This window comes from Pezoporus occidentalis, unplaced genomic scaffold, assembly GCF_034315485.1.
Source record: "Pezoporus occidentalis ecotype Australia unplaced genomic scaffold, CSIRO_AGI_Poc_V1 ctg10, whole genome shotgun sequence".
Lineage (NCBI taxonomy): Eukaryota > Metazoa > Chordata > Aves > Psittaciformes > Psittacidae > Pezoporus > Pezoporus occidentalis.
This window is the reverse complement of record NW_026912779.1, coordinates 4,811,320-4,823,677: the sequence shown is the minus strand read 5'-3', so window position 1 is coordinate 4,823,677 and position 12,358 is coordinate 4,811,320. Positions and strand designations below refer to the sequence as shown.

General features: G+C 46.1%; 1 protein-coding gene across 1 annotated transcript in view; it reads right to left on the bottom strand.

The window, feature by feature from the left end:
* Window positions 1-12,358, bottom strand: part of BMP2 (bone morphogenetic protein 2) — a 250,350-nt gene that overhangs the window by 24,292 nt on the left and 213,700 nt on the right. The window contains exon 5 of the mRNA XM_062610140.1: window positions 10,687-10,775. The gene's annotated coding sequence lies outside the window, so the exon portion shown is untranslated. The remainder of the gene's footprint in view (window positions 1-10,686; window positions 10,776-12,358) is intronic.

The following is a 12,358-nucleotide window of genomic DNA, read 5'->3' as shown; positions in this document are numbered from 1 at the left end:
GCTCAGAGCTTAATTAATACCAGGGGTTTTCACTGTGGTATTAATACTTTCCTCTTGAATTGAAAGGGACTTGACCTTGTCACAACAAGATCAGGGCAAGGCTGTGAAAACAATGTTATGACATCCAAGCCAAAACAAAGGAATGTCATCGTGTGTGTCAGAGGATATGATGGGGTCCTCTTACAGTAGCAAAATAATGTCAGTGTGACTCCAAAGAAACCTTTGTAGCTACTAAGTCATAGAATCATAGAACAGTTTGGGTTGGAAGGGACCTTCGAAGCGCATCTGGTCCAACCCCCATGCAATAAGCAGGGATATCTTCAACTAGATCAGGTTGTCCAGAACCACATCCAGCCTGGCCTTGAATGTCTCCAGGGATGGGGCATCCACCACCTCTCTGGGCAACCTGTGCCAGTGTTTTACCACCCTCATTGGAAAGAATTCCTTCCTCACACCCAGCCTGACTCTCCCCTCTTCTAGTTTAAAACCATCACCCCTCATCCTGCTGCAACAGGCCCTGCTAAAAAGTCTCTCTCCATCGTTCTTACAGGCCCCTTTTAAGAACTGCAGTTCTCTCTGTGGAAAGGAAGTGCAATGGGAGAACCCAGTAGATGGCAACTTCTTTACATACCAGAAGATGCGGATGCGGTCCCTAGCTGGAGGAAAGAGGCTCTACTGACTTTAATGGAGCTGGACAGATTCACATCTGCTGGGGATCTGGTCCACTGCAACCAAACTGAGGGAAGGATGTATAAATTAAAATACCACCTCACCGAAGGGCATATAAATTCATCATCGGCGCGCTCGGGCACTGCTCCCCATCCCTCATCGTGGAAATAAGGCCACATCATTCTCATTTGTGGGCAAGAGCTCTCAGTGCCTCCTGCCCTCTCCGGCCTGAAAACCCCCACTTAGAGCTGGTTACTTTTCCGCCTGGAAGAGCCACACTGTGAAATCCCTGTTCCCAGCAGCCTCCGCCTTGGATGGGGGGAGTTCCCCTGTGCCCCCTCCTCTCCAAGACTCAACAGTGCAGCCTTAGAAAGGGGATTTTCCAGTATAAACAGAGCGAAGCCAAACTCTTCTCCTGTCCTCTCCATGCCCCAGCCCATATTTGCCCCATATATAATTACCTGTGGATTTCACCTAGAAGACAGAGGATTTCACTTATAACCCCAAATAGGCAGGCTCTGACGTAATGGCAGTCTGAGGAATATAGGTCAGGGAGGTGGCCTGGCCACTGGAAATGGATTTCTGAAGCAGAATGAGCAACCTTGTTAGAGGGGAAGATAGCAATCAGCAGTGGTCCTTGGATCTAAACATTTCACCTCCAGCACTCTTGCAGCTACAGCCCTCATCTGTTTCACTTTCCTATTTTAAGTTCCTGACTCACATCCTAAATATTGACTTCTATTTTTCTATTAGCACTGGATTTTCAGCCTCCATATTGACTTTGACTGTACCTATGGTTGATACTAAGCCTCTCGGGTCAACAAACTTTTATAGCTGTTAGCTGCTTAAACCACATTGGGCAGGAACTGGCACTACAGAGCAGTAGCTAGAAGCAATATTATTGGGAATTATAAATTATTCCTCTGCCTGAACTTTTCCTCTTATTCACATAGCTACATTCATTTTTAAACATGTGGCAAATGAATCGCGCAGGGAGGACAATTGGGACTCTGTGATTTGGGGAGCACCCGCCACCACTAGCAGGGATGAATTCTCCTCTGGGAATAGTGGAGTAATGCAGAAGTTAAAGCAGGGGTAGAACAGTGTAATCTGGGCTGCTAATACCTGTAAGGACAGAAAACACCCAGCCAGAGGATCAGAAGCCCCAAATCCTTCTTAGTTGTACACACAGACTCTTAATCGTCTCCTTTGGCTAACATTTTGGCAGTACACGCAGCTTAGCTGCTGCAACCAAACATCAGAGAGACACGGCCATCCATCATTTGTAGAACACTTCATGTATGTAAGAAACAATAACAACATTAAAAGAACATTACAGCAGTGACAAAGCCAAGCCTAAAAAGTGAGGAAACGCAGCAATTAAGATTAACTTATGCCTCACAGGATAGTATTTTCTATGGACTGCCTACTGTATTTTGGACTAGGACCTTTGCTCAGGAGCAGGCACATGGAAGCCCCAGCTAGCCACAAGCTATGTCAAGTATTTTACTGACACAGGATGACCACAAGCATTTAGATGTGAGAGGAATTGTGCTGTATCCCTTAAAAGATGCCCCTTTGGGCGCTGCTGACCCTGGGGATTTATACCCAGCACAGCTCCCCGCACAAAGAGCTCACAGACGCGGTTTCCTGCCATCCCCCCTCTGCCATTCCACCTTCACAGACAGCCAAAACGTGCCCTGGATTTATCTTAAATTTGAAGTCCATGCCATGTTCGGTTTAATGCTTTCTAAAAAGTGGTTATCACTGAGGAAACGATTACTGGGATGATAAGCTATGAATGACTTATTCATGCAGTATTTTCAGTCCTTCATCAGCCTACTAGATCTTGGGCTAATGTTCCAGCCCTTCACATACTGATTAATTTTTCATGTGCTACCAGGCCTTTTTTCAAGCAAAGACTGCCAAACTAATGCAATCTGGCTATTTAGTAAGCTGTTTCTTTCCTTTCTTGTTTTTCTTACCCCATACCTTCAGTACAAGCCCATGGGAGGAAGGAAGGGTCTGTCAGAGAACTTGTATGATATTCGTGATTTATTATTAATTGCTGGCACAGGAGTCCCAGCAGGTCACAGGACCCTGCCTGTGCTAAGCAACAGATTGATGCTGTGCTGGGCAATGGATTGACTAGGAAAAGGGTGTTCTTTTCCCAGACCTTTTAGCTAGGCAGAGGTAGTTTCCCCCTTCTATGTAATGGGAAGGGCAATGAAGGCGCTGGCTGATCAAGTGCGTGGGGGGGCCATGCTGCAGGAGAAACTGGAGCTGAACCCAGACCTACACAGCACCACAATGCATCTCTCTTCCCCCCAGCAACATGTTCCCATTCCTCCCATCTCTCAGTACGAACCCAAGGAACATGCTTTTCCCTTGCCTGAAGCCTGCAGAATTACAGTTTCCAAGGATTTACCTCTTAGTCGCAGAATTCTGGCCCACAATTACGCTGTGTTCTCTCTGCCAAAGCACATACATGAGCTGTAATCAGAGAGTGGGGTTTTTCCCATCCTCCCTCCAACTTTGCCATGAGGTGGAAGAAGCTGGGGTGGGTTGCATTCGCTCTTCCCTGCTGTGCCAGGAATGACGCGTGCCTTGTGCCACAAAGCTCCTGTCACAGAGAAAGCATCAGGCTCAAAGCACACAGCCCATGGCCCCACCAAAACCAATAGGCATTATTCCACCTGCAGCACGTGGCAGGATCAGAGCCATGAAGTGCAGACTATGCAAAGTAACACATTAAGTATTGTTTCTCAGGTAAAGGCTGAAGACACCATCTCCCCCATACAGAGGTGGTTTGAGCTTTTTAGACTGGTGACAACTAGATGTAACAAGAAAGTAACATTTATTCTACTCCTAACAGTTCAGTTTCATTTGGAACCCCAAAAATGTCTTGAACATGACCAGTGCAGCACCGCTGCTCAGAGTAAAAACCTAACTCTGCTTTGACAGAGGTTCCCTACACAGCTTCAGTCAAGTCTCTTGGGTATTTGATAGGTATCTGTTCAACAAGGCAAAGGTAATCCTGCCTTCAGCAGAGCGCTCCGAGGATGACTGCACTGGGGTTTGGAAGGGACTCTGATGTGCAGCATCTGTAATGAGCCTCAGATACCTAAACCCAATCCTTCTGATGGAAACATTTATAGCCCTTTAGTTCCTAATTCCAGCTCTACATTACAACATCAGCAAGATGGAGCAAGATAAGCCTGTTGTCTTAACCAGATCTCTACCAGCTGATCAGTTAGCATTTGACTGTGCTAAGCCAGCACACTGTGTGCTCCTCTATTCTGCAAATGATGCAATTATCTGATGTTTTAAAAGGGAAGACACACAAAAAGCAGTGTTTTGTGAACTACCTACTGCCACCATGGTCCCAAGTGACCCAGCCCAGCTCCGCTGTGTGCCTGCTATCAGCATCACTGGTGCACTCTGAACAGCTTGTCCTTACCCCATCACTCCACACACAGGAGACTATCCCCTTATTACCCTCACCCAGGGCCCTGACCTCAATTATTAACTGTGTTTAGCAAGAACATTATTAAACCTGACTCTCTGCTCCCAGATGAGCTATCATGTGTCTCTCTTTAACCCAGCAGGAACCTTTTTCTCACCCCATGCCCTTCTTATTACCCTTTAATGTGCCCTGAAGCCTCTGGAGCAACCCCATCCATCCCAGATAACATAATTTCTAGAAGGAGAGTAAAAAAAACCCAGAAGAGTCCATTCCTGAAGATTTTTTCCTAACTGGCTCTCAAACATCTTTCCATTTCCTTTCTATTTTAATCAACCATCTCTAATAGCAAATTCTCTCCAGTCACAGAAAATTGCTCAGCTGTGGGTTAAAGCATGCTACAGTTTTGAGCAGGACACTAGCTCTTTATACCTATGAAAACCGAGCACAACTATTACTATTAAAAAGCAAGTAGATATTAATAACTGACTACTGATTAGCTTACATTTTAACTGTGGATTCCACGTCAAACAACAACAGGAGTGCCACTGAAACATAATATAGAAGTCAGCAAACGTCTCCACTTCAGTGCTTGGCAAATGCAGCTCATGATGTGCTGATGACACCAAGGCACTGACGGGCACTGGGCAACGCTCCGTGCTCCTCTCGGGCTTTGGCACAGGAACAGCTCTGCACCAGGCTGCGGTTGGGGTATAACCCTGGCTGTAAGTTAGAGCAGTCTTAAAGCAGCTTTACTTCATACACAGCAGCAGCAGCCCGACAGAGGCTGTTCCAGCAGCTGAACTGAGGAGACCTCAGCAGCCTCTAATCCTGTTTTCTCCTTCCTCGCTCCTCTTCTGCTGGCTTTTATGCAGCGGGATCTGTCAGGGCTCACCTCATGTTGGCAATGGAATGCTTCTGTGTCACCCTCAAAACCACAAGAGTGTGGGAGACCCTGGGTTAATTGATAACCTCATCTGGTTAGAGATATCTGCAGCGTATCTGCACCTCATAGCAAAGCTGTAGCCTTTGCATAACCTATTCAGCAGTGGCAGTGGCAGCCCAGCCAGCAATGCATCTCTCCCATCTCCTTTTCCACTACCAGACACCATACCAGAGGTCCTTGTTGCAGAGCCCCATGGCTTCACCCTATCATACCTCCCGTTAGCACTGTCTACCTCACTCCATCCACCCAGCCAGGTGACCTCACATCCCTCCCAACACCTTGTGAGAGAACAACTATTCTGGAGCTGCACTTCTGAGGATAACCACCACATTTCTCTATTCCTCCCCACTGTCCCCTACTGCATGCTCACACAGTGCCCATCATCCCACGGTCCTCATCTCCTGCAGAGCCCCTAGGTGCTGCTGTATTGCAAAGAATACACGCCAATGAACAGAGAGCACACAAACCTTCATCCAACCTGTCCTTTGGCTTATGGGAAGCAGCTGAAAAGTGCAGCAGCCTTCAAATAAAACACTATGCCTAAATACTGCCAATTGCTTTGTGGATGAGAAGGCTCCCTCCCCTCAACATATTTGTTTTCAATACCCACAAAGTAGTATAATGTCATTTAGCGAGGAAAACCCTGGCAGCCGATGCACAACCTGGCAGAGCGACAAGTACTGTAGGTGTTACGATACACACACAACATGCTTTACAAATAGAAAGCGGTTTCCAGAGCTCTTGAATATATTCTCATTTCCCCCCACCTCAGCCCAAAAAAAGCTGCAGTTATGAAAATACTGAAATATTAAACTAGAAATCTGGAGAGAGTTGGGGTTTTTTTAAAGCTCTCTTTTCAGCTCTTCCTCCTGCTCTTCTTTTTTCAGGCAGGTATGTTTTTAGCAACTTAAACAGGTTGGGTTACCCACAAGAAGTAGTAATTTTTCCACCTCGCAGATTGAGGCATTCATCCCCTCTTTAACCAGTTCTAAATTTATTCTCCAGTATTATTCAAATAGAAATATTTGCATGTACACCCTGCATCGGATAAAACCCTTTCAGTCCTAATCCACGGGTAGAAACCACACAAAATGAAGAAGATTAACAGAATGCACCTTCTTTGAATGCAAAGAGCCTTTGGGAGAAAGCCTCCCCAAAACCCATCCTGCCTCACTTGGTTATTCACATTGCTTCTTCATTTTACAGGAGAACCCTGAGCAAGAGCAAACCTAGTACCTGTACAACACACAATATACCTTCACCTGAATAACTTGCTGGCTAATAGCCACATGGGTAAGGAGCTATTAGCCTAATTTATAGCTGGGAGACCAAAGGGAACAAAGACCAAATGAACCACTCAAGGCCACCCAAGACACCTGTGTCACCACCAAGAACTGAATGGTTTTCTTGCACTAGTCACATGCCTCGGTCACAACACAAGGCTTCCTTCCCAAGAAATCACATCACCTGCTTCTTGTGAACTTTCAAGGTGCAGGAAAGCTGAGTTTGAACTTCTTCAGCGCTCTGTGGTCACCAGATTCACTCTCAGGTGCGGTGACCACACTCGTTTTCAGGAACATAAACCCCTTGCAGAGCATTCAGGTGTGAGCAGTGAGTCACGCTGCTGTTTGTCAACATCCAACCTACCCATCCAAAACAGAGCATCTCTACTCTTTGTAGGGGGGTCCTTCCAAACCATGCCGCCACATAACATCACAGTGGAGACACCAACCTGATCCTGCAGGGAATATGCCAAGGACATACCACGCAGTGCTAACAGTAACATTAGCACTGTACCAGCACGCTATACCTGAACCTAGAAGGGGAGATGTTGGGGCCTTACTTTTGATCAGTGCTTATTTTCTGCATGCAACAGAGCAGGTCAGCATGGAATTGAGCAAAGTCTTGCTGCTTTGGGGAGCACTAACTACACAGTGCTCATGCACACAGTGAAGATATGTCAGAAGTTTCTTCTGGGAACCTGAATGGTTGGGCAGATATCTGCTGGTGACATCCAAACCCAGTGGCCTAACAGTTTCATAGGTATTTTCATAACCCAAGTGAAGGTGTTTCCAGTTTGGCTCAGATGAAAACCCCCAGGACACTGTTCTCAATTCACTTTCTTGGGATGGGGAATTAGCAACTAGGTAATGGGTTCCACTACAGGGAGAAGGGCAAGGTGGAGGATAACTGCAGTCTACTATCAGGTTCATCAGGCTGTGCTACCCCAAGTACAGGAGGACCTCAGGGAGCAGGACTTGGAAACTGCTGGGGTTTCTCAGGCTTCATGACCTGTTTATCCCTGCAGCCTACACAAGTACCATGTTCAATCCAACACATCTATTCTACAAACAGAACCATCCTTTCCAATTGCAAATATCCAGGCTGCTGGCATGGAACATCTCCCAGACACCCTTTAATTGCCACACATGAGGCAACCACAGGCCTTTGTGTAGGCAGTGACAGGGGAGAAGCTCTCATACTGCACTGCTACTGAAGAGGGGATGACATGATGCTGAGAACAGGGCTAGCAGTGTGGTACCTGCACCAGCTGCAGATCATGACCACAAGGTCTGTCTATAGCCTGAGGACAGTAACTGAGAGAATAAGTTGGTGCAAATTACATGAATTACCTAAATAATCCTTGCTAAAAATTACATCCGAGTTCTGCCATCCGTTAGTCTGCAAACAGCTCCACAGACAGCAGAGGAATAACACTACAATAAAGTATTACTCAGCAAAACATGGGGCTGAGTATGGTGCCTTTAGCATTTCGCACCTGCTTGCAAATAGACTCCCATCTTTACAACTCCATTTATCAGCCCAGATCCTCACCTGGCCACTGAGGTGAACTCACCAATGCTAGCTCTGAATTCAGGATTTACAAGCGTTTGCAGGTAGTTAGTGCAGCCTGTTGTCTGTCTCCAGGTTGTTTGTTCAATCCAGTCGGATTCCTTGTGGTATTCCCACCTCCTGCTGTCGCGCAGGTGCCCCAGGTCATTGGGTTATGAATGATGAGCCCAGCTTTCCAGCACCCATGGAGCTATTTGTGAAAAGCTTTCTAATCTGGCTCTTCCCCTTGAAAACTTGACCTGGGAGACACAACCCTGACCATGAGTCCAGTCTCCAGACAAGCTGAGTCCCAACCCAACATGCGGTTAAGTCCTGAGGGACTTAAGCATGTGCTTAAGTTCTCTGCTGGATCGGTGCCTTTACAACCAGTCCGACTGCTTTGTTAGCAGTGCTGAGCACCAGGGCTGAGCTCCAACAGGAAATAGCAGCTTCCCTTTGAAGTCCTGCCACTGATGTTCACGTAGGTGGGACTTCAAAGAAGAGCCACCGCTTCCCCTCCCAGTATCGGAGGCCCCAGTGTTGGAGAAGCAGTACTGCTGGTTTTAATTGCATTAAGGGATGCTTTAGGGCGGACGATTCAGCCCTGCTCAGAAAAAGGACAACTTAAAAAGGTTCCCACCTGCTGGCAGGAGACCCAAGGAAAGGTTAACTCGCACCCCAAAACACCCTTTAAAACAAAGGTCGGTGGAAAGAAATCACATCCCCTTCTGTTACCTGTTTTCCCTTAGTGCCACTTAAAACTGCCTTGTGTACCTTGTGAGCACCTAGTTTACTCTGGAGCTGTATCCTGGCAATCATAAGGGCCCCTCGCCAACTGGGATGTGGATGAGGAATGGCCAACCTCAGCTCCCATATTAGTGATCCCTGGAAAAACTGACCTCAACAACAGCTAAACTGAGTCAATGTGAAGAAATAGGCCCACAGGCAATCTACATGGCTGATTGTGCTGCTGACTGGCTGTACCATCACACGCAGGAGCAACTTCAAGTTCTCTGTATCATCTTTTTTCCTTGAGGGAAAACAAAACAGAGAAATCCACATCCTAAATGGTGTAAATCGACTCAACTGATATTAAAACACGGCTCCAGGTTTTCTCTTTCCAGTCTTGCAGATTGCCAGTTTCCAGAAGCAAGACCCAGTCAGATGGGAGAGGGATCAGACCTCTAACACAGAAAGCCCAGAGAACCACCAAGTACTGAATGCACTAGAGAAGTAGCCAGCGTGCCCAGGGAATGAGAAACAGTGCAGGCTTTACATGGATTTGCAAAGCTCTTCCATGTTTATATTCCTTGTTTTTCTCTTCCCTGGAATTCACTTCGTATATCCAGGTTCCATATATTTCCACATTCAAAAGGAGGCATGGATTTTGAAGGAAGATGGGTAATTTTGTGTTATTTGAGGACTGAGTATTTGGTGACCTCACTGCACAGAGTTCAGCTGAGCTATGCTCTTCGGGTCACTGACTTGCCATAACTTGGTCATCTCACCTGGTCACTTCACATTTGTACCTCCACACACAACACTTGCACATTGTTTGTGGAGTCAGCACTAAAGCAGTCTACGCCAATGAGAAGTAATAAGAGGAGGAATTTTATCCCAGTAAAACCAGCTAAGCAAAGATGTGCCCCAAAAGTGCAGCGAGAGCTTGATGCCAGACCCTGAGGGGCTGACAGCAGCAGCATCACTGTGGTGTGACAAGACTGGGCTTGACCACTCAAATGGTCCCAGCCTAAACCCTGATGTGTCTCCTGGTGTGAAGAATGACCAAAATGCTGAACTAAAGCAACTTCTGGCTCAGGAAGAAAAAATAAGTATGGAAAGTCACTCATGGGCCTTTCAGCAGCACAACCATGTGGCTATGGGGTTGCTCAACCAACTCAACAGCAAAACAGCTTGCATGGAAATGCTTGGAAAATATCTCCTTCTATCAACAGAAAAGAGACCTTTTCCCCCAAGACATTTCTCTTCAAGTTTTGCAGCTTCTACCAAAACCTGACAATTCAGCATTTTCAGCCCAAATAATGCAACTATTCCGTATACAGCAGTTTGCCATGAAAGATTCTTGGGATTTAGGAGTCTGGGGGGTTTAATTGCATTTTTTTCTCTGAATATTTAATCAACATTTTCCACTAAGGGAGCAAAAACATTCTGGCCAAGTGTAGGTTTCCTTGCACGGATGAGAAGGGCAATGGGTAGGAGGGGTCGCTGTATTTTTCCTTAAAGACACAAACATTCTCTTATAACTTAAGTCACCGCTGCACTTGCGAGCCTGACAAATATAGAGGCCTTATAAAATCAATCAATAAAGAAAGAGCTTGACCACAAAGGAAGTTCTGGTCAACCCTTCACCTTGACATCATAGACAACATTTATTTTATCACAGCCTTCAAGAAATTAAAATAGAAAAATGCATCTTCTTGGAAAAGAGCAGTTATTTTCTTCCACTGCTCAGATATTTTTATAAGCCCGGTTCCACCAGCCTCCCTCATGGTGAGAATCACCTTACCCTGCAGGGCAGGCCATTTATTTAGAGGCGAGATATTATGTCCCAAGCAGGACACTAAGATGCCTCCACCCAACAAAAACTCTACTGTGTAGCTAAGCTGGATCAGCCTACATCCCAGGTCCAAGTCTGGTTTGAAGTATTACCCATACTGTCTGGATGCTGGCCTCTATAAATAAACAGCCATGAAGGTTTGGAGAAGAGGTGAAGCTTTCTCATTAATTGTGAGCAAGGAAGGAAGTTGTAGCTTACCAAAGACTGCGGGAATTCATAGCTCCCTCCTTCCTTTAATAGCACCGCTGGAGGCAGAGAGGATGGTCCAGCAAAATAGCCAAGACAACCTGTGAAATGAAATACTGCACATGAGTAAGGGTGGCAGAACTTGCCTGACAGATACCTTTCTTGCTGGCTAATCATAACCACAATTTATAGCTCTTTCCATTAAATCCCAGCAAAAGGACATAATGGCACAGACACTAATTTGAATCCCTGGCAAACATGTCTTAACCCATGTTTGTTCACAGAATTGATAGTTTTTCACACACACACACCCCAGTACGTCTCTCTGGTTATTTATACATATCAGCTTCAGCAAAACTTCCACTGGGAAAAGGTCTCTGGTCCAGGAGGAAACTTCTGGTCAAAACACACACAAACAAACTGCCTAAAGCAGCCAAGGGCTTCAGCATTCATCTGGAGCGCAAAAGACATACATTGGAAGGCCTGATACAGATGAGGTTGTTGAACTTGGATCTTCTAAATCCAAGAGGGATATCATAACCCTCAGGCAAGTGGCCAGTCATGGATGCTGCTTTCCTGTAGGAGTCATTTCAGATTGGATGTATGTAACATCAAGACCAATTTCGTAAGCCCAGAGGCCAAGACAGTGAACCAGAAAGAGCAGGAACATGATGCTGGGTCTCCCATACACCAAGCGACTTGGCTATCTGCTGGTTTACTGCAGTAATAAGAAAGACCCCAAACCCCTTTACAGCCCCTGTGCCTTTCAAGCAGAATGGAAAAACCTTGAAACCTCACAACACCTTGTGCAACAGGAGAGCCATTTCCTACCCGCTGTTACAGGGGGGTTAGATCTGCAGCGTTTATCACCTCTTGTCGCCGAAGTCAGAATCTGGCCTGCTGCCTTCCACCCTAATTCAGAATGCGCTTTCATCTCTAGTATAAACACTGAGAAATATCAAAAGCCCTGTTGACAGTTGTGCTCTCATTTTCTGCTTTAAGAAGTTGCCAAAACGCACAAAATTAAGCTCTCCGAGTCACAGTGGGCTGTTTTGTCAGTTTATCCGATCGGTAACGTAATACTATCGTAACCTCTATCATTCTCCCTCTTTTCTCTTTTTTGCTTCCCCCACCCCCTTCCTTTCTTCCTTCCTTTCTTTCTCAAACAAGAATTTCCCCTGGAAGGGAACAGAGTTCCTCCAAAAATTAAATCACAGCATCAAATTTCAAACCCCCAAATATAAATCAAATATCGTCCTGCCGACACTGAGGAATATTCCTTTGTGTGACGCATGATGCTGAAGCGTTGTCCTGGCCACGGTAGGTAGATTACAGATATTACGGTGCCAAAGGAGGTTCTTTGGGAATCTCCTCTGAAATCACAGTAGTCAGAATCATAGAATCATAGAATCACAGAATAGTTTGGGTTGGAAAGGACCTTAAGATCATCCAGTTCCAACCCCCTGCCATGGGCAGGGACACCTCACACCAAACCATCTCACCCAGGCTCTGTCCAACCTGGCCTTGAACACTGCCAGGGATGGAGCATTCACAACCTCCCTGGACAACCCATTCCAGTGCTTCACCATCCTTGCAGTAAAGAACTTCTTCCTTATATCCAATCTAAACTTCCCCTGTTTAAGTTTTAACCCCTTGTCCTGTCCCTACAGTCCCTAATGAAGAG